Source organism: Triticum aestivum, chromosome 3A, assembly GCF_018294505.1.
Source record: "Triticum aestivum cultivar Chinese Spring chromosome 3A, IWGSC CS RefSeq v2.1, whole genome shotgun sequence".
In the NCBI taxonomy this organism is placed as follows: Eukaryota; Viridiplantae; Streptophyta; class Magnoliopsida; order Poales; family Poaceae; genus Triticum; species Triticum aestivum.
Genome location: NC_057800.1, coordinates 24,950,346 through 24,972,785, shown reverse-complemented (window position 1 = coordinate 24,972,785; position 22,440 = coordinate 24,950,346).

The window sequence follows — 22,440 nt, the reverse complement described above, 5'->3', positions numbered from 1 at the left end:
TACTTTAGCTGGTCGCTCAGAGGCATCGGGTGGTCGGTCCTAGTATACTGAGACCAGAACAGCTTCTTGGTTGAGCTTTCCTCCTCAGCCTGATAAAATTGTGCGGCATCCGACACGCTGCGGGGCAAATCTGTGAATGCTCCTGGAGAGCTCTGGATTCGGGTAAGTAATAGGTAATTTACTCTCACATGCTTGCTTTGCATATAGAATGCCTTACCCGCTGCTATTTTCTTCATCGCGTCAATCTCTTGGAGGGCCTTTTGGGCTTCGGCCTTGGCACTCTTTACGCTCTCGAGGGCCGCGGCAAGCTCTGACTCTCGCGTCTTCGAGTCAAGCTCCAACGCCCCGTGCTTCGTCACGAGAGCCTGGAGCTCCTGCTGCACCTCGCCCACTCGTGCCTCATGCCTTTCCCGCTTGGTGTGCTCCTTGGCCGCTTTGTTTTCGGCCTCGGATAGCGCTTGCTTCAGGGTCACCACCTCGGTCGTGGCCCCTGGCAAATTCACGATGATCCTGTCATTTTGCAATCGCGTCTTCTTTTATATATACATATCTATAGACAGGGTATTACTTACCCTTGTTCTCCTCGAGCTGCCTCTTTGCAAGGCCGAGCTCTTTCTTGGACCCCTCGAGGTCCTGCTTCAATGCAGCAACCTCCGTAGTCTGTGCGGTAGCGGCCAACAGCGAAGCCTGCATACGCACATAGACATACTTATGTTAGACTCCTACGGTATTATTTGATCCTCTATTCGGCTTTTCTTTTTGAACACCGAACAGAGCATCAGGGGCTACTGTCTATGCGGTAATATTTTTTCTATATTTCAAACACTTACCTCAAAGCCTGTTAGAAGGCTGGCACAGGCTTCAGTCAGTCCGCTCTTGGCGGACTGAACCTTCTAGACCACCGCACTCATAATAGTGCGGTGCTCCTCGTCGATGGAAGCGCTACGAAGCGCTCCCAGCAGATTGTCCGGTGCCTCTAGATGGACAGAAGTCACCGGCACAGGCGTCTTGCCCCTCTTGGAAGGAGGCCGCCTGCCCGAATCCGGAACCGCTGGAGGTTCCGGCGCGGTGTTTGGCTGAGGGCCGAACTCGGAGCCCTCGGGGGCCTTGTCCCCTCTGCTCCCGGAGTCCGGAAGGTCGCCTTGAGGCGCCTCCGGGATTGTCCCCCCCGACCTAGTGCCTCTTGAGACAATACCTCAGCGTTGTCCGTAGGGCAAGGGAAGGTGGCGGTCGGAAGTGGATCGCTATCCATATCCGACGAGCCCAGGGAGCCGTCCGACGATATGTCGATACGAGCTCGTGGCGGTCTGCATAGTCACAATTCGGCGTTAGGAGAAGCAGTGCGACACAAGAATGCTATGAGTTACTCTGGTATCCGAATACTTACGACTTCCCCAGGGGCTTGGCCCTGGGCAGCCACTCATCTTCGCCTTCGGCGGCGGTGGTAGAGTAGTCCGGAAGGAGGGTCCTTCCCTTCTTGGACCCTTCGCCCCCCCCCCCCCCGCCCCCCGGTTGGGGCGGCCTTCCTTTTCTTGTCTCCCCCAACTGAAGGGGGAGCATCTTCTTCTTCCTCCTCGTCTTCGGGGGAGGAGTGTGCCGCAGAGTTATCGGACGATGAGTCCGATAACACCTGGCGTCGGGAACTCTTTCGGGTTCCCTTGGCCTTCTTGGTCTTCTCTGGCACTTTGTAAGGAGTCGGAGTCAGCATCTCCGTTAGGAGAGCATTTGCTGGGCCTTTGGGCAAAGGAGCCGGACAGTCGATACGTCCGGACGTCTCCTGCCAGTCCTGTCAAAGGCACGGGAGCTTAGATCTCGCATAGAGTCAAACTATAAAAAACAAGGATCCTGTAAGAGGTAAAACAGCTTACCGCGCTGGCTTGGTGCTTCGGCAGAATCCGCGATCCTTGGTAGTGGGAGGGGGAACCTCGGCGCACTTGAATAGCACCTTCCAGGCATCCTCGTGTGTTGTATCGAAGAGCCTGTTCAGAGTTTGGTGCTAGGCCGGATCGAACTCCCACAAATTGAAAGCACGTTGTTGACACGGGAGGATCCGGCGGATGAGCATGACCTGGAATACGTTGACGAGTTTGAGCTTCTTGTTCACCATGTTTTGGATACATGTTTGGAGTCTGGTCAGCTCTCCCGAACTACCCCAGGACAGGCCCTTCTCTTGCCAGGAGGTGAGCCGCGTGGGGATGCCAGATCGGAACTCGGGGGCTGCTACCCATGCGGGGTCACGCGGCTCGGTGATGTAGAACCACCCCGATTGCCACCCCTTTATGGTCTCCACGAAGGAGCCCTCGAGCCATGTGACGTTGGGCATCTTGCCCACCATGGCGCCTCCGCACTCCGCCTGGCGGCCACTCACTACCTTCGGCTTGACATTAAAGGTCTTCAGCCATAAGCCAAAGTGGGGCTTGATGCGGAGGAAGGCCTCACACACGACGATAAACGCCGAGATGTTGAGGACGAAGTTCGGGGCCAGATCGTGGAAATCCAGGCCGTAGTAGAACATGAGCCCTCAGACGAATGGGTGGAGAGGGAATCCTAGTCCGCGGAGGAAATGGGTAAGGAACACTACCCTCTCATGGGGCCTGGGGGTGGGGATGAACTGCCCCTCATCTGGGAGACGGTGCGCGATGTCCTCGGGCAGGTATCCGGCTCTCCTCAACTTCTTGATGTGTCCCTCCATGATGGAGGAGACCATCCACCTGTCTCCCGCTCCAGACATGGTTGGAGAAGGTTGAGGTGGGAAATGCGGACTTGGGCGCTGGAGCTCGAGTGTGCAAAAATGGATGAGCAAAGGAGGAAGAAGGCGTGGATGAAAAGGTGAATCCTTGTCCCTTTATATGGGCGGCCGAAACTATGCGCCCCCACTAGCCTGGTAAAACTCGCTTATCCCCCAAGCGCCGTAATCAATGGCGCGGTTGGGTTACCCACGCCCGTATTGATGAGAATCCCGTAATAAGGGGACACGATCTCTGCTTTGACAAGACGTGTCAAAAAGCTGGCTCGCGTTATGTGCGGGGCTAGTTAAAGGAAACGGTTCGAATGATCACCGGGCCATGGCATGATGTCATGTTGCCGAAACGTGTCAGCATATTAGATTTGTGGAAATATTATTCTCTCTACGGAGGTATGTGGAACTTATTTTGCAGGGTCGGACACTATACTGGTATTTAAACTCTTCTTGTGATATGTTCGGAGGAGGAACCCTCCTTGCAATGCCGAATACAACACTGCATGCCGGACTCATCGTCATTGAAGCCTGGTTCAGGGGCTACTGAGGGAGTCCGGGATTAGGGATCTCCGGACAGCTGGATTATGTCCTTTGCCCGGACTGTTGGACTATGAAGATATAAGATTGAAGACTTCGTCTCGTGTCCGGATGGGACACTACTTGGCGTGGAAGGCAAGCTAGGCAGTAGGGATATGGATATCTCCTCCTTTGTAACCGACCTTGTGTAACCCTGGCCCCCTCCGGTGTCTATATAAACCGGAGGGTTTTAGTCCGTAGGGGACAAGAACATACAATCATACCATAGGCTAGCTTCTAGGGTTTAGCCTCTCTGATCTCGTGGTAGATCTACTCTTGTACTACCCATATCATCAATATTAATCAAGCAGGATGTAGGGTTTTACCTCCATCAAGAGGGCCTGAACCTGGGTAAAACATCATGTCCCCTGCCTCCTGTTACCATCCGCCTTAGACGCACAGTTCGGCACCCCCTACCCGAGATCCGCCGGTTTTGACACCGACACGTGGGATCATCTAAATGATGATGGGAGTTTATTTAGTTTTGCTACCACATTTGTCATGCGGTTATAGAGTTATTTTTTGTTCTATGAAATCGATAATTTTGCGCAGAGAGATATACCGCTGTTCCGCGCCAACGCGCGGGGACTCATCTAGTAATATTTAGGAACGGAGGGAGTACTATGTAAAGAGTTAGATGTCGCACGGTGATAGTGTGAGGTGGGCCATGTAATCACTGAGCCTGCGTGTTTTCACTGCTCTTGCACGCCTCCGCTGTAAGAATGGAGAAAATTGTAATATAGTAGTAGTAGTATACCTCCTTTCGCCGAAAGCGTGGGACAACCAGCAGTCCTACCACCTCAGTAATAAAGACCAATGAGCCGTCAAATCACATAGACCCAGCAGTAAGTTGGACGGACGAAGCAACCATCACTCTTACGCCAATGAGAGGTCACGTCCGCTCTGCCCGGGCATGAATGCGGGACCGATTCTTTGGAGCGGCGCTGACCGTTTCAGGCGGGAAGCACGCGCGGGAGATGGAGGGGCTTTGGGTGGGCCAGGCTGGTCAGGACCAGGCGTGGCAGCTTTCCGCATGTCCCTACCGGACACGCCCGGAAACGAGAGGATGCACCGACTCTCGCGGCTAAAATTGTACACTACACAACATCTCTTTGTAGGAGTAGGTCGATCTATCGCTCTCTCTAACACACACATGGTGTTAAACACACACACACACACACATACACACACACGCGCGCACGCGCACACACGCACATGCACACACCTTGGTCCCGTTGCACCTTCTGACGTGACTTATTACACCTAGACGGAGGGAGTAGTAAGTATACAAGATACGGTGGCACACTGACTTAAGTCGAATACAAGTGCCCAAAATTTGTGTGCATGTTATAATAAGGATTCACTTAAAATAGTACGTGAGCGAACAAAGGGATCAATTGGACAGTGTTCCCGAGCAGTAGCGATATGTGTGAGGTAAGATACACCACTGGTGCTTTTAATTTTTCTTATTAATTTGTTTGTTTCACCCTCTGACTGGTGGGACCCAACGTACTACATGGAGAGGTAAGGTGACTAAGGCTGCATTATTTCTGCACCACTGTGGATAGTCTTACCACCAAAGCCACATGACACGATTATGATTGAAATCCCAATGACTCCCACACACACAAAAAAACATGGCATGCCTGTCACGCGAATGCAGTAATGTATAAAAGGTTATTTCCCTCTCGTTCAACACAACGGGAGGGTTGTGTAGCTGGTTAGCCTGTTTGCTCACTCTCTCGCCCTCTCCCGCTGGAGCCTCAGCGCTTGTAGTTGCTCTCTTCACACTCTCTTGCCCTCTCCAGATCTAAACAAGACTTTGCTGGCCTCTCTCTCCCCTCACTGCTGCTCAGAGAGCCGGCAGGATCCGTCCGCTGGGAAGGGAAGGAGGCTTAACGTTGTCGCCGTCGGCAAGGGACTACCGGCGCAGCTGTTCACTTTCCACCCAGCGGCGTCGCGGGAGGGCCTCCGACCCCTTCTTCTTCGCCACCGTCCCGTCGCCCACCGAACCACGCCCCATGTAACGCCCTCGATGCGGCTATATCTCCCACGTGTCGAAGCATGACTTAGAGGCATAACCGCATTGAAAGCAATGTTGCAAGTGAGGTAATCTTCACACAACCCATGTATTACATAAGGGAAAAAGATACATAGTTGGCTTACAATCGCCACTTCACACAATACATGAATAAAGCATTACATCATCCAGATACAATCAAGGTCTGACTACGGAACCAAAATAAAAGAAGACTACCCCAAAAGCTACACAGATCCCCGATCGACCCCAACTGGGCTCCACTACTAATCAACTGGGAAAACGGAACAACACAAAGGACAAGATCTTCAACGAGCTCCTCCTTGAGCTTGGTTGCGTCACCTGCTCGGTAACATCGGCACCTGCAAACTGGTTTTGGAAGTATCTGTGAGTCACGGGGACTCAGCAATCTCACACCCTCACGATCAAAACTATTTAAGCTTATAGGAAGGGTTAAAAGGTATGAGGTGGAGCTGCAGCAAGCGACTAGCGTATATGGTGGCTAACCTACGCAAATGAGAGCGAGAATAGAAGGCAAAGCACGGTCGAGAAACTATGATCAAGAAGTGATCCTAGAACAACCTACGTCAAGCATTACTCCAACACCGTGTTCACTTCCCGGACTCCGCCGGAAAGAGCCCATCACGGTAACATACGCGGTGGGTGCATTTTAATTAAGATCAACTTCAGGTTTTCTACAACCGGACATTAACAAATTCCTATCTGCCCATAACCGCAGGCACGGCTTTCAAAAGTTCAAATCCCTGCAGGGGTGTCCCAACTTAGCCCATCACAAGCTCTCACGGTCAACGAAGGATATTCCTTCTAGCGGGAAGACCCGATCGGACTCGGAATCCCGGTTACAAGACATTTCGACAATGGTAAAACAAGACCAGCAAAGCCACCCGAATGTGCCGACAAATCCCGATAGGAGCCGCACATATCTCGTTCTCAGGGCACACCGGATTGTCCAACCTTCCGGTAGGCCAGCCCAGAGTTGCCCTTGGTGGCCACCGGCGGCTGACAGGTTGGACCAACACTCAGAGGAGCACATGCCCAGGGGTTTAAATAAAGATGACCCTTGAGTCTACAGAACCCAAGGGAAAGAAAAAGACTAGGTGGCGAATGGTAAAACCAATGTTGGGCCTTGCTGGAGGAGTTTTATTCAAGGCGAACTATCAAGGGGTTCCCATTATAGCCCAACCGCGTAAGGAACGCAAAATCCGGGAACATAACTGAAGGAAATATGCCCTAGAGGCAATAATAAAGTTATTATTTATTTCCTTATATCATGATAAGTGTTTATTATTCATGCTAGAATTGCATTAACCGGAAACATAATACATGTGTGAATACATAGACAAACAGAGTGTCACTAGTATGCCTCTACTTGACTAGCTCGTTAATCAAAGATGGTTATGTTTCCTAACCATGAACAAGGAGTTGTTATTTGATTAACGAGATCACATCATTAGGTGAATGATCTGATTGACATGACCCATTCCATTAGCTTAGCACCCGATCCTTTAGTATGTTGCTATTGCTTTCTTCATGACTTATACATGTTCCTATGACTATGAGATTATGCAACTCCCGTTTGCCGGAGGAACACTTTGCGTGCTACCAAACGTCACAACGTAAGTGGGTGACTATAAAGGTGCTCTACAGGTGTCTCCAAAGGTACATGTTGGGTTGGCGTATTTCGAGATTAGGATTTGTCACTCCGATTGTCGGAGAGGTATCTCTGGGCCCTCTCGGTAATGCACATCACATAAGCCTTGCAAGGATTGAAACTAATGAGTTAGTTGTGAAATGATGTATTACGAAACGAGTAAAGAGACTTGCCGGTAACGAGATTCAACTAGGTATTGAGATACTGACGATCGAATCTCGGGCAAGTAACATACCGATGACAAAGGGAACAACATATGTTGTTTTGCGGTCTGACCGATAAAGATCTTCGTAGAATATGTAGGAGCCAATATGAGCATCTAGGTTCCACTATTGGTTATTGACAGGAGACGTGTCTCGGTCATGTCTACATTGTTCTCGAACCCATAGGGTGCGCACGCTTAAGGTTTCGATGACAGTTATATTATGAGTTTATGAGTTTTGATGTACCGAAGTTAGTTCGGAGTCACGGATGTGATCACGGACATGACGAGGAGTCTCGAAATGGTCGAGACATAAAGATTGATATATTGGACGGCTATATTCGGACACGGAAGTGTTCCGGGCGATTTCGGAGAAAACCGGAGAGCCGGAGGGTTACCGGAACCCCCCCGGGAGAAGTAATGGGCCATATGGGCCTTAGTGGAGAGAGAGGGGCAGCCAGAGGTGGGCTGCGCGCCTCCTCCCCCTGGTCCGAATTGGACCAGGAGAGGTGACGATGCGCGTGGGAAACGGTTCCAAAGTCGATGTGATCGCAGTCGGCACGCTACCTCTACATCTACCTTCGGGATTAATATTAGACCTAAATAATTGTTATTTGGTGCCAGCGTTAAGCATGAAAATTATATCTGGATCTTGTTTGATGCGAGACGGTTATTCATTTAAATCTGAGAATAATGGTTGTTCTATTTATATGAGTAATATCTTTTATGGTCATGCACCCTTAAAGAGTGGTCTATTTTTATTGAATCTCGATAGTAGTGACACACATATTCATAGTGTTGAAGCCAAAAGATGCAGAGTTGATAATGATAGTGCAACTTATTTGTGGCACTGCCGTTTAGGTCATATCGGTGTAAAGCGCATGAAGAAACTCCATACTGATGGACTTTTGGAACCACTTGATTATGAATCACTTGGTACTTGCGAACCGTGCCTCATGGGCAAGATGACTAAAACACCGTTCTCTGGTACTATGAAGAGAGTAAAAGATTTATTGGAAATCATACATACAGATGTATGTGGTCCGATGAATATTGAGGCTCGTGGCGGATATCGTTATTTTCTCACCATCACAGATGACTTAAGAAGATATGGGTATATCTACTTAATGAAACATAAGTCTGAAACGTTTGAAAAGTTCAAAGAATTTCAGAGTGAAGTCGAAAATCATCGTAACAAGAAAATAAAGTTTCTACAATCTGATGGTGGAGGAGAATATTTGAGTTACGAGTTTGGTGTACATTTGAAAAATTGTGGAATAGTTTCGCAACTCACGCCACCCGGAACACCACAGTGTAATGGTGTGTCCGAACGTTGTAATCGTACTTTACTAGATATGGTGCGATCTATGATGTCTCTTACTGATTTACTTCTATCTCTTTGGGGACACGCTCTAGAGACGGCCGCATTCACGTTAAATAGGGCACCATCAAAATCCGTTGAGACGACGCCTTATGAACTGTGGTTTGGCAAGAAACCAAAGTTGTCGTTTCTGAAAGTTTGGGGCTGCGATGCTTATGTGAAAAAGCTTCAACCTGGTAAGCTCGAACCCAAATCGGAGAAATGTGTCTTCATAGGATATCCAAAGGAGACTGTTGGATACACCTTCTATCACAGATCCGAAGGCAAGACTTTTGTTGCTAAGTTCGGAAACTTTCTAGAGAAGGAGTTTCTCTCGAAAGAAGTGAGTGGGAGGAAAGTAGAACTTGACGAGGTAACTGTACCTGCTCCCTTATTGGAAAGTAGTGCATCACAGAAAACTGTTTCAGTGACACCTACACCAGTTAGTGAGGAAGCTAATGATAATGATCATGAAACTTCAGAACAAGATACTACTGAACCTCGTAGATCAACCAGAGTGAGATCCGCGCCAGAGTGGTACGGTAATCCTGTTCTGGGAGTCATGCTACTAGATCATGATGAACCTACGAACTATGAAGAAGCGATGGTGAGCCCAGATTCCGCAAAATGGCTTGAAGCCATGAAATCTGAGATGGGATCCATGTATGAGAACAAAGTATGGACATTGGTTGACTTGCGCGATGATCGGCAAGCAATTAAGAATAAATGGATCTTCAAGAAAAAGACTGACCCTGACAGTAATACTACTGTCTACAAAGCTCAACTTGTCGCAAAAGGTTTTTGGCAAGTTCAAGGGATTGACTACGATGAGACCTTCTCACCCGTAGCGATGCTTAAGTCCGTCCGAATCATGTTAGCAATTGCCGCATTTTATGATTATGAAATCTGGCAGATGGATGTCAAAACTGCATTCCTGAATGGATTTCTGGAAGAAGAGTTGTATATGATGCAACCAGAAGGTTTTGTCGATCCAAAGGGAGCTAACAAAGTGTGCAAGCTCCAGCGATCCATTTATGGACTGGTGCAAGCCTCTCGGAGTTGGAATAAATGCTTTGATAGAGTGATCAAAGCATTTGGTTTTATACAGACTTTTGGAGAAGCCTGTATTTACAAGAAAGTGAGTGGGAGCTCTGTAGCATTTCTGATATTATATGTTGATGACATATTACTAATTGGAAATGATATAGAATTTCTGGATAGCATAAAGGGATACTTGAATAAGAGTTTTTCAATGAAAGACCTCGGTGAAGCTGCTTATATATTAGGCATTAAGATCTATAGAGATAGATCAAGACGCTTAATTGGACTTTCACAAACCACATACCTTGACAAAATTTTGAAGAAGTTCAAAATGGATCAAGCAAAGAAAGGGTTCTTGCTTGTGTTACAAGGTGTGAAGTTGAGTAAGACTCAATGCCCGACCACTGCAGAAGATAGAGAGAATATGAAAGATGTTCCCTATGCTTCAGCCCTAGGCTCTATCATGTATGCAATGCTGTGTACCAGACCTGATGTGTGCCTTGCTATAAGTCTAGCAGGGAGGTATCAAAGTAATCCAGGAGTGGATCACTGGACAACGGTCAAGAAATTCCTGAAATACCTGAAAGGGACTAAGGATATGTTTCTCATATATGGAGGTGACAAAGAGCTCATCGTAAAAGGTTATGTTGATGCACGCTTTGACACTGATCCGGACGATTCTAAATCGCAAACCGGATACGTGTTTGCATTAAACGGTGGAGCTGTTAGTTGGTGCAGTTCTAAACAAAGCATTGTAGCGGGATCTACATGTGAAGCGGAGTACATAGCTGCTTCGGAAGCAGCAAATGAAGGAGTCTGGATGAAGGAGTTCATATCCGATCTAGGTGTCATACCTAGTGCATCGGGTCCAATGAAAATCTTTTGTGACAATACTGGTGCAATTGCCTTAGCAAAGGAATCCAGATTTCACAAGAGAACCAAGCACATCAAGAGACGCTTCAATTCCATCCGGGATCTAGTCCAGGTGGGAGACATAGAGATTTGCAAGATACATACGGATCTAAATGTTGCAGACCCATTGACTAAGCCTCTTCCACGAGCAAAACATGATCAACACCAAAGCTCCATGGGTGTTAGAATCATTACTGTGTAATCTAGATTATTGACTCTAGTGCAAGTGGGAGACTGAAGGAAATATGCCCTAGAGGCAATAATAAAGTTATTATTTATTTCCTTATATCATGATAAATGTTTATTATTCATGCTAGAATTGTATTAACCGAAAACATAATACATGTGTGAATACATAGACAAACATAGTGTCACTAGTATGCCTCTACTTGACTAGCTCGTTAATCAAAGATGGTTATGTTTCCTAACCATGAACAAGGAGTTGTTATTTGATTAACGAGATCACATCATTAGGTGAATGATCTGATTGACATGACCCATTCCATTAGCTTAGCACCCGATCGTTTAGTATGTTGCTATTGCTTTCTTCATGACTTATACATGTTCCTATGACTATGAGATTATGCAACTCCCGTTTGCCGGAGGAACACTTTGCGTGCTACCAAACGTCACAACGTAAGTGGGTGACTATAAAGGTGCTCTACAGGTGTCTCCAAAGGTACATGTTGGGTTGGCGTATTTCAAGATTAGGATTTGTCACTCCGATTGTCGGAGAGGTATCTCTGGGCCCTCTCGGTAATGCACATCACATAAGCCTTGCAAGCATTGAAACTAATGATTAGTTGCAAAATGATGTATTACGAAACGAGTAAAGAGACTTGCCGGTAACGAGATTGAACTAGGTATTGAGATACCGACGACCGAATCTCGGGCAAGTAACATACCGATGACAAAGGGAACAACGTATGTTGTTTTGTGGTCTGACCGATAAAGATCTTCGTACAATATGTAGGAGCCAATATGAGCATCCAGGTTCCGCTATTGGTTATTGACCGGAGACTTGTCTCGGTCATGTCTACATTGTTCTCGAACCCGTAGGGTCCACACGCTTAAGGTTTCGATGACATTTATATTATGAGTTTATGAGTTTTGATGTACCGAAGTTAGTTCGGAGTCCCGGATGTGATCATGGACATGACGAGGAGTCTCGAAATGGTCGAGACATAAAGATTGATATATTTGACGGCTATATTCGGACACCGGAAGTGTTCCGGGTGATTTCGGAGAAAACCGGAGAGCCGGAGGGTTACCGGAACCCCCCCCCCCCGGGAGAAGTAATGGGCCATATGGGCCTTAGTGGAGAGAGAGAGAGGGGCAACCAGAGGTGGGCTGCGCGCCTCCTCCCCCCTGGTCCGAATTGGACTAGGAGAGGAGGGCGGCGCCCCCCTTTCCCTCTCCCTCCCCACTTCTTTCCCCCTCCTAGTAGGAGTCCTACTCCTACTAGGAGGAGGACTCCTCCTGGCGTGCCTATAGGGGCCGGCCGGCCTCCTTCCCTTGCTCCTTTATATACGGGGGCAGGGGGCACCCCTAGACACACAAGTTGATCTTCGTGATCGTTCCTTAGCCGTGTGCGGTGCCCCCTCCACCATATTCCACCTCGATCATATTGTAGTGGTGCTTAGGCGAAGCCCTGCGGCGGTAGTACATCAAGATCGTCACCACGCCATCGTGCTGACGGAACTCTTCCCCGACACTTTGCTGGATCGGAGTCCGGGGATCGTCATCGAGCTGAACGTGTGCTAGAACTCGGAGGTGCCGTAGTTTCGGTGCTTGATCGGTCGGGCCGTGGATACGTACGACTACATCAACCAAACGCTTCCGTTGTCGATCTACAAGGGTACGTAGATCACACTCTCCCCTCTTGTTGCTATGCATCACCATGATCTTGCGTGTGCGCAGGAATTTTTTTGAAATTACTACGTTCCCCAACAATAACACCGATATGACGGAAACTAGGGCGACAAGAGTGGAACAAAACACCAGGCATAAGGCCGAGCCTTCCTCCCTTTACCAAGTATATAGATGCATTAATTAAATAAGAGATATTGTGATATCCCAACAAGTAAACATGTTCCAACAAGGAACAACATCTCCATGTTCCAACAAGGAACAAACTTCATCTTCACCTGCAACTAACAACGCTATAAGAGGGGCTGAGCAAAGCAGTAACATAGCCAAACAACGGTTTGCTAGGACAAGGTGGGTTAGAGGCTTGGTTTAACTATATGGGAGGCATGATAAGCAAGTAGTAGGTATCATAGCATAGGCATAGCAAAAGAGCGAGCAATCTAGCAAGCAAAGCTAGAAGTGATTTCGAGGGTATGGTCATCTTGTCTGAGATCCCGCAAGGAAGAAGAGCGAGTCCATGAAGAAGACAAACGGACGTAGTCGAACGGATCCTCACAACTCCGAAACGAAAATGAAGCTAACGCGAGAAGCAACCCGGAAAAGCAAACAACATAGTAAACAACCATCACATAATCATGGCATGATGCACAATCAAGTATGATGCATGTCCGGTTTAATGAGGCATAACCTGGCAAAGTGCACAAGCAATACTACAAGTTAAGTGGAGCTCAATATGCAACGGAGTTGCATATTGACGAAACACCACATGACTTATTTAGTTCAATCTTGTTTATGTACCCAACAATATTAAATGTTGTTAAACATGGCAAGAGGTGGGGCAAAGTCAAACTACCTATGTAGTCAAGTTTAAATGAGGCCGGAAACAACGAACAACAATTTCGGTAAATCCTCATATGCATTAGCAATTTGGTGCAACAACAATTTTAAACATTATAATTGTTGTTATCATGATGCGGATGACATGAGCAAGTTTATGCAATTTTTTATGAAAATGTTGACATGAGCATATTATGAAGCATTTGTCATCGTGGCGGAAAGGAAAGGGGTGCCACGTCAATGATAACGAAAACGGTGCCGCAGCAGCGTTCCGGTTCTGGTAACTCGATTGATATAATGATGCAAAGGAGAAAAGTGCGGATGCGTGCAAAAGATGGTGGGGTGCTCCCAGATTCTGGGTGTCCCACGAGTTCGCGGCCGAAGAGGAGGACCGAGCAAGTGACAACTCGGACACGGTGCAAACATAGGGTGCAACTCATACATCACGCAACATTCGTCCACGACGGTTGTCTCGAGGTTATACCTTCGAAGGGAGCATTCTCGGGCGGTTCGAGTTCGGTGCAAAGCAGAGGAAGTTAGACGTTCTCGGTCCGTTCGTAGTGGAAGTAGGGGTACATGACGACGGTAGAGGTACTCGCGACGGTAGTAGTACAAGTTTCTTGTCAAAATTACAACGGCGGTAGTTGTACATGGTTCATAGATGTTCGAGTCATCGGTAGAGGTACTTGATACATCGTTGAACTTGGCGTCCGAGGAATCCCGCGTAGTCGTACACGAGTCGTAGTTGAACTAGACAATCCAATGGGTTACACTTGTCGTCGTGGGGACTTGGTGAATCCGAGGTCTCCCACGTAGTGGTACGCAGTTTGTAGACGTTCGGGGCCTTCGGTAGAGGTACTTGGCGTTTGCGGTGTGTTGCTTGGGGCAACCAGTTGTACTTGTCAGGTTCCACATGGAGATGCATCAATGGATCTCCAACTCGTTCTGGCGATGGACGAACTTGGCGAAAACCCAGAAGACGGTCTTGAGCTTCCCTAGTTGCCGCGCCTTGGCAGTGACAAGAGGAGCGACGAGGCCAGCGGGCAGCAACCGAAGATGGCCTGAGGTCTGTGGGCGTCCAGATCGGGTGGCCTCCTGGCTAGGCAACGACGACAGTAAGGCTGCTGAGGCGCGAAAATTTATTTAAGAGCATATGCACCCAGGCCCTCTCTATCTAGCCATCCATTTTTTGCTTTAAGATTCGTGCAAATATATTTTTCTTTTTTGTTTCTCCCACGTAGAATATATCTTGAAGTTCAAACCTATGCGGCGTGACAAAGCTTTCTGAGTAGAATCTAGGATAAATCGTACAGATTTTTTTGTCAAACATAAATATACAAAATACGTTTTGTTTGATTAAAAAATCATATTTTTAATATTTATGTCGGACAAAAAATTCTGAAAGATTTATCCTAGATTCTAGTTAGAAAGATTTGCCATCCTGCATAGGTTTGAACTTTAAGATATGTTCTATGTAGGAAAAGCAAAAAAGAGAAAATTTCATATAGAAACTTAGTTGTGTCGCACGGATCTTAAAGCAATATTGAAGAGTTATGATAGGAGGGCCTGGGTGCATATGCTCTAAAAATCCACGTCCGCCTGAGGCGTGGGTTGGAGCAGTAGACCTGGGCGTCCAAGGCAGGTCCTGTAGAGAGAAACTAAGAGCGAACCAGGGAAAGGAAAAGAAACGCAAGAGAGGTAGGGAAAAGTAGGCATGATGGGGCGACCTGCTAGTGGAGGGCTCGAGTCCCTGGCGCAACATAGAGACAGGGGAGCGACGAGGCCGCGACGCCATGGGGACGGAGGTGGAGGCGAGGGCGACTGAGAGGTCCGGCTCGCCGGGCCTGCGAACGGGACGGCGTGAGCTGCAGGATGCCGGCGATGCTGCAGGTCTCACGGCCATGCCGGGCGACGGACGCAGCTTGGGGGAGGCGCGGAAGCGGGGCTTGCTGGTGGCCTGCTGGATGGGCGCGAGGAAGGAGACGTTCGGAGGAGGCTCGCGGGCATGCAGGAACGCAACTGCACAGGGCTCCGGCGCCCGCGAAGACTTGGCGCGGGGTGACGGCGCCATGGGAGGTGCGCTGTAGAGGAAGAGATGGGGGTCGGCACGAGAGAGACAGAGAGAGAGAGAGAGAGAGAGAGAGAGGGAAGCAGGAGGTCGAGCGAGGGAGAGATGGGGATCGGGGCCCCTGGCGGCGCTGGAGGGGGCATCGAGGGAGAGAGCAAGGGGATCGGGAGGAGGCTACGGTTAAGAGGGGTGTGGGCCTCCAGGAGCAAATGGACCGGCCTGGTTGGGAGACCCAAGTGGCCAGCTGGGCCCCTTTCTCTAAACTCCCACTCCTCTTTTATCTACCAAAACAGTAAATAGCACAGAAATAAAATGGGAGAAAGAAAGGTTTGGAGAAAGAATTTGGGCAAGAGGGTAATTTTCTTGAGCTCACAAAACTGTGCATCTTCCAAAAATAGAAAAGAGCACACATGTGAAGTTTGAATTCAAACTCATTTGAATTTAATTCAAATGAGTGTGAGAAGGAAGTGGGTATTCGATAGGTCCAAAATTGTTGGGAATTTTGGTAGAGCTCCGGAAAAGGTAAAAGAATTATCGACAAAGTTTGAGTGTCGAAAATCGGAAGAAGGAAAGGTCAAAGATTTAACATGCAAGTGGGTTGCGGATAATTCCAAATTAATGGAATACTTTATAATAGCTCCCTAAATATTGGAAGGGTATGTTTTAAAGAGAAACCACCATGTGAGTTCCCTCGATTTAAATAGATCAACGATCTATGCAATTTATTTAAGTGAGATGCAAAAGATTTATGACATGATGACGTGATGCAATGCAAAAATAAAAGGAGCAAGCAAAAAATGAAACACACGGAGAAACCCGGAACCTATGGAAGTCCAGCATCGGTCTTGGGGCGTCACACCCCAAAAACCTTAAGGTATAATTTACTTACTCCACATGCATTGCTCTAGCTGCATGTATACCATGAATCTAGGACATGGTTCAAAGAGGAAAGGAGTGGGGGAAAGTAGTGGGAAAAGTTGTATATAGCATGAATCTAGGACGAGGTTCAAAGAGAAAATGAAGGGGGGAAAGTTGTATAGCATTAATCTAGGACGTGGTTCAAAGAGGAAAGGAATGGGGGAAAGTAGTGGGGAAAGTTGTATCGCATAAATCTAGGACGTGGTTCAAAGAGGAAAGGAAGGGGCCAAAGTACTGGTTCAAAAAGGAAAGGAAGGGACAAGGCTGTAGAGTTTGAGCAGGACTAGATTTGCTGCGCTCACATAGGGAAAGGCGTTTAAAGATAACAAAACTGGGACCAACACAAATATGCTCCTTGGTTGCTTGTTCTTTGTTGCAACAGACTGTGCATGACCACAGTACATCGGTAGATGCACATGGTGCTGGTGCGTCCACTGTCCCGTGCAACTCACTAGTTGTTGTTAATCTAAGGCTCTGTTTGGTTAAAAACTCCCTAGTCCCTACCTGCCGGGTTCCAGGGACTAAACATGGATTAGAGGTTATTAAATGACATGCTAAAAGACCATGTTACCCCTAGTAATGAACTAATAGAGACAAGGTGCGATGCGTGGCAGGGGCAACTATTGGAAAAAGTCCTAAAAAGACTCCCTCGGGGTCTTCTTTCATTAGTCCCTAATGCCCAAGTTTAGTCCCTAAAAGTCCCTCCTCTTTGGTTTAGATGGGACTGACACGGAGTTTTTTTAGTCCCTACACCAAAATGTCCCTGTAAACAAACACCCTCTAATAATGCCGCTGGAAAATTGATGCAATGCCACAGTTAAAAGCAAATTAAATGTTTAACGAATTTTATTGTTAATATAATCTCTATGTTAATATTAATCAATGCCGCCGTTTGAGAAATGCCACTGTCTTGCTTTCTTTCCCATTTAGATAAGGTAGATGCTTCTTTTTGTTGGCTTCTATGACATCCACCGTTATTGACCACTAATTGTTTCCTTTGCACCTCTGTGTAAACAGGGTTATCTGCTTCACCTCGTTGCCATTGTGACCTTTTGTTGCACTGCACAAAACACTTTTGTTTTAAGAGTGTTTTGTGCAGTTCAACCAAAATGTCACACTGACAACATTGCTTGATTGCTTGATCTTAGTGGAACTGCACAAGAGGAGATCTTACTTCCTATCTGTTAAGGCGAATTTGGTTCAGATCTTATTCTTGTGAGTTGTTTGAATTCTGCATCATGAGCGGTCAGTACTAGCCTTCTTTCACATGATTCTGCAGTGTGCATTCATATGTTGTGCTACTTGTACGATAATGTTTCTTGATTTTAGTGAACTGCACAAATGGAGAGAAGACTTCCAATCTGTATGTGCACCGTAATATCCCATTGAGGTAAGATAAGGATATTTCACAACTGCTGGCCTATATTTTGCCACTTTCATCAGAAAATTAAGTTTAGTACTATACTTGTGCTCCCTAATTGACATGCCAAATCTTACATTGAAGGCGAAGCTTGCTTGTTATTGAACCAAGTGATGAAGGGGAAGAACAAGGGGAAGAAAAACAAAAATCAACTCCCGGTGCTGTAATGAAGCACTGGAACTGTGATGACACAAGTAATGATATAGTTTTGCATCTTAATTTATTGCTATGGCTGGAACGAGCAATTGTTTTGCCACTGATTTGATGCCACTCTTAATGTAATATGTAATTATCTCTACTTGTGCAAACAGGGATCCTCTTTGAAGATACCATATATTTTAGTGGAACTGCACAAGAAGATGTTGGAAACATTAAACTAATCGAGGAGTATATAGTTAGCATGGACACCACCGTAGATTGCAACAGATGGTTACGGAGAATTGCTTCATCTGTATGCTCTACACAATAAGCCTCCTGACAAAGGTTGGTACTCGCCCACTGATTTCATCCATATGATTGAGCTTTGTCATCTCTATTAGTGTTGTGCTACTGTTTAGATACTGTCATGAAAAAGTGGTATTGTCCTTGAGAGGTGCTTCATCTGTGCTGTTTTAAATATTTCCTTTCCTTTTTTCGAGAAAACAGTGATGCTAGCATTTAGTAGTCCTCTTGTCTTTGCACAACAGGAACATCTTCCTCTGAAGAAGAATAAGCAGTACGTGAAGTGACTAGTTCCGATTATGCCAGGATGAAGAAGCCCAGTCAATCTTATCATCAGAAGGAGCAATTGAAGGATGGTTACATTACTCCCCACAAGACCAAACTAACTTCAGCTCAGAAGGACTGACAAAATCTCCATTTTTTGCTGTGATGCGCGAGTACAATGTTGTTCTAGGATTCTTTCTGGTGAGTTCCATTTTTCTAAAAGTGTGCTCTACATGGACCGTGTATGTGCCTGTTGAAACTGTCAATTCATAGTACAGTTCGCTCTATACTAATCACTTTTTTGTATTGGTGCAAACAGGGGTGCTCAGCTTGATTTCAATGGGAACTGCACAAAATGTTCATAAATACATCGAATCATTCATTTCCACCACAAGAAAGGAGGTGCCGATAAGTTCAAGGCGTTGCAACATATAAGGGCGAAACCATACAAGCTACGCACGAATTTGGTTGATTTTGGTGGAACTGCACAAAAAGAATAGCTGGTTTATTTAGCACGAGGTGCCACGTCAATGTCCGAACTGATGGCAAACCCTGCCCATTCCACAATCGTAGGCATTTGATATTTTGGAATGGGACAACCTTGTCAAATTTTGCTCATTGATTTTAGCAAGACATGCGTTTGATATTTTCGAATGGTACGCCCTTGCTGTCAGCAGCGTTGATCAATTTTTTCTTTATTCTTTAGTTGTGAAGTAAATATTGCCTCTGACATGTGAGTCGCTGAGATGCATAATCATCAATTGTTTTGAATGTTCTCTATGAATTGCCAGACCTGTGTGTTTGATTGCAATGTACAGAAACGCTAAAAACCTGCTCAAACTCTTTGTACTCCTTCTCTTCCTTTTTACTTCGCACATTGTGAAAGTGCACATTTTTTTGTATAAGATTGGTCAAAGTAGAGATACTTTGACTGCAGACAAAACTTGTATGCAGACTAGAAAGGATCGGAGGGAGTACATGTGAAACTGCTGCAAACGAGGTGATCACCCTGGGAATAATGCTAGTACATATTGTTTTGCATGTTCATCCAATGCCAGTGATACAGGAATTCGAACTAATTGAAATAAATCCATTCATACACAGTCGGATTTCATATAAACATGCCAGATTTCATTACATTTCATACATTCTTCAACTAAAAGGGGTGCGCTGGAGGTATAATTAATTAACCGAAGCTACCCACCTGTGTCCCGCTGAGCCGAACAGAAACTTCAGTGACTTAACTGTAGGTGTAGTTGCGTAACTGACATGTGGCATGTTGGGCCCACGTGTCAGTCAGCCAACTGCACCAGCAGTTAAGTAGAAGCAGCGTTATTCTCCAGCAGAACTCCCCAACTCCACATCACCGCCAAGAAGCTAACCGGCCGTCAATGGTCAACCCGCCTAGCTTGGCTTCAACAGTAGGGTAGCAGCGGTGGTCTTACTTGGACCCGAGCGGCGGCGACCTACCGTGTTCTACTCTTCCTCGTTTTCTGTGTGGCGCGGCCTCGTTGGCAGCGAGGCGGGGCCTCGGCGGAGCCAGTGATGTCCTCTGTCTCGTTGCCGGTGGCGGCGCCTCAGCGGAGCGGTGGAAATCCTCCCCCGCGTTGCCAGCAGGGTGGGGCTTCGGCTGAGCCGGCGATGTCCTCTGCCTCGTTGTAGGCAGGGCGGGGCCTCGGCGGAGCTGGCGGTGTCCTCTGCCTCGTTGTTGGCTCCGCGGGGCCTCGGCGGAGCAGGGCCTCGTTGATGCCAGCGGAGCGGGGACTCGTCGGAGCCGGCATTGTCCTCTGCCTCATCCTTGGTCTCGCCAAAGAGCGCCTCGCCCGCTTCATCGCCCTTATTGCTAGCCTCTTTGTAGGCGGCCGCAGCCTCCGCTACCCGCATGCGGTCCCGCCAGGGCTCGAGGCGGCCCTTGCGGGCGGAGCGGTACGAGTCAAGCAGCTCCACCTTCTCCGCCCGCTCCGCGGCGATCTGCTCCTCCACCTGCAGGTGCTCCTGGAGGAGATGGTGGTTGTAGGCGGCGTCGGCATGCGCCTCCCGGAACTGCTCCTGACGCATCTGCCTCACACTTTCCATATATTGGGCATGGACCTCGCCCATGGTCATGGTGCAATGCACCGGCAAGGATGGCGCGGAGGAGGGGGTTGGCGCCGGATCGTCGACTACCATGTTCTCCATTGGGACGTCGTCGTCCTCCGGCTGCCTACCGGCCAGCCGTCGGCCCGCAATGGCTGCCATCTCCTTGTGGTTCGTCGTCCGTCCTTCCCGAAGAGCGCTGGAGCGCGAGGAAGCCATGGTGGGCAGTAGTGGTGTGGACAGGAGAAAGGGAACGTATGCGGATGACTGCGACAATGGCCGGCGCATCAGTTTATATAGCAATGGTGGGCGGGCGGAGGGACGGACGTGTGGAGCCGGAGTAGCCGCCTCGGCAACCGCGTATCATTAATGGATGGACGACACTTGTGTCGTTTGAGATGGGCGACAGATGGATGGACGGACGACACTTGTGTCGTTTGAAGGCGGAGTAATCGCCTGCACCGGGAAGCGGGGCGGGCGGCGCTGACTGTTTCGGGCGGAAAGCGCGCACTGGCGAGGAGATGACTTTACTTGGAGACGATGACAATGGGGACCCACCAGGTCCATAGCCTCACGTACGCAAGTGTCTCCTTATTATATATATATATATATATATATATATATATATATATATATGTATAAAACTATGCTCCCTCCATATAGGTGAATAAGTCGTATTAGAAGGTGCATCACGACCTAGGTGCAAGCAGATTGGTGGAAAAGAAGAATATTTCTCTCTTCTAAACACAACATTTAATCACAGCAGTTAAGAGGATGCCTTATTAGCTACCCATGCAGGCCATCGTAATTCATAGCATGCGAAGCCCTTTTATTTCTTGCCTAATAACCGATGGACGTGCTGCATGCATTGGTCCTTGCCCGAGCAAAAAAAGGAGGAATTGGGTTTCCACGGGAGACAACGAGGCAGAGGTGGAAGCGCTCGATGGAGTTATTTATTTTTCTTCCCCCTGGTTTCCTGACATCACGGTCCCACACCATTGTCAACCTATGTAGTACTAGTCAATAAACGAGAGAATTGCACAAGAAGCGGCCGACAGCTGGGACCAAGCAGCTCGAGCAGTATTTGTGTTTTTGATGTGTGAGCACTGTAGAGTTTTTCGATGTTTAGCCCACATATTAATTTTTCTCCTCTGAACAACAACGAAAAAATCGCTGCAGGTATTAACTGGGCGGGCTGTGGCCCATCTAGCCCAGGCCAGATATCTAGCCCAGATATTAATTTTTTCAAGCTGAAAATGGATAGCCCAGCTATACTTTTTTTAGGAATACCCAGGCAAGGTCAAGTTGTTATTCTCCGCCCCGCTGGGCTGCAAATCTTTCCTAGGAGGGATGCATTAGGCTTAACAAGAAAATGGGATTTAAGAAAGAATAAATGGGATGTAATTATAAAAACTGGGCAGTAACTATAAAAAAATGCACCAAACACGTGATTACTTTATAAAATATTATTTTTGGATATTGAAAATTTTAATTTCATTAATTGTTGCGAGCGCAATGTTTCGTTGGATTTTTACGTAATATAAATTTATATTGAAATTATATTTAATCTGACTAGAAATTTCGGGATAAAAATATTTCGGATCCCATCAAAATGTGGGAAATTTTATTGAATTCTGTTTTGAACGATGGGTTGAAATGGGCTGTACTTTTAACAAACTGTAAATGGGCTGTAGTAAATTCCAATAGAATTCAAAAATGGGCTACACATTCTTACAAATCTCAAATGGGCTATAAGTTCTCTGCCACACACTTCTGGCCTTACTAAGTTGACGCGTCCCCTAAAAAACAGAGTTGATGCGTATGCAAGGCTTTGTCAACTTATAGTCAACACACGGTTCTAGCAGCAGTGGCCATTGGATGTCCATCCACCGGATGCCGTGCTTCTTCTTCAATCTCGGATATTCTATCTTCACCCACCCAAAAAATGATTCCTCCCCCTGACATCTGGGGCGCACTTTTTCGGAAGCTCACCTGTGGGTCTACTA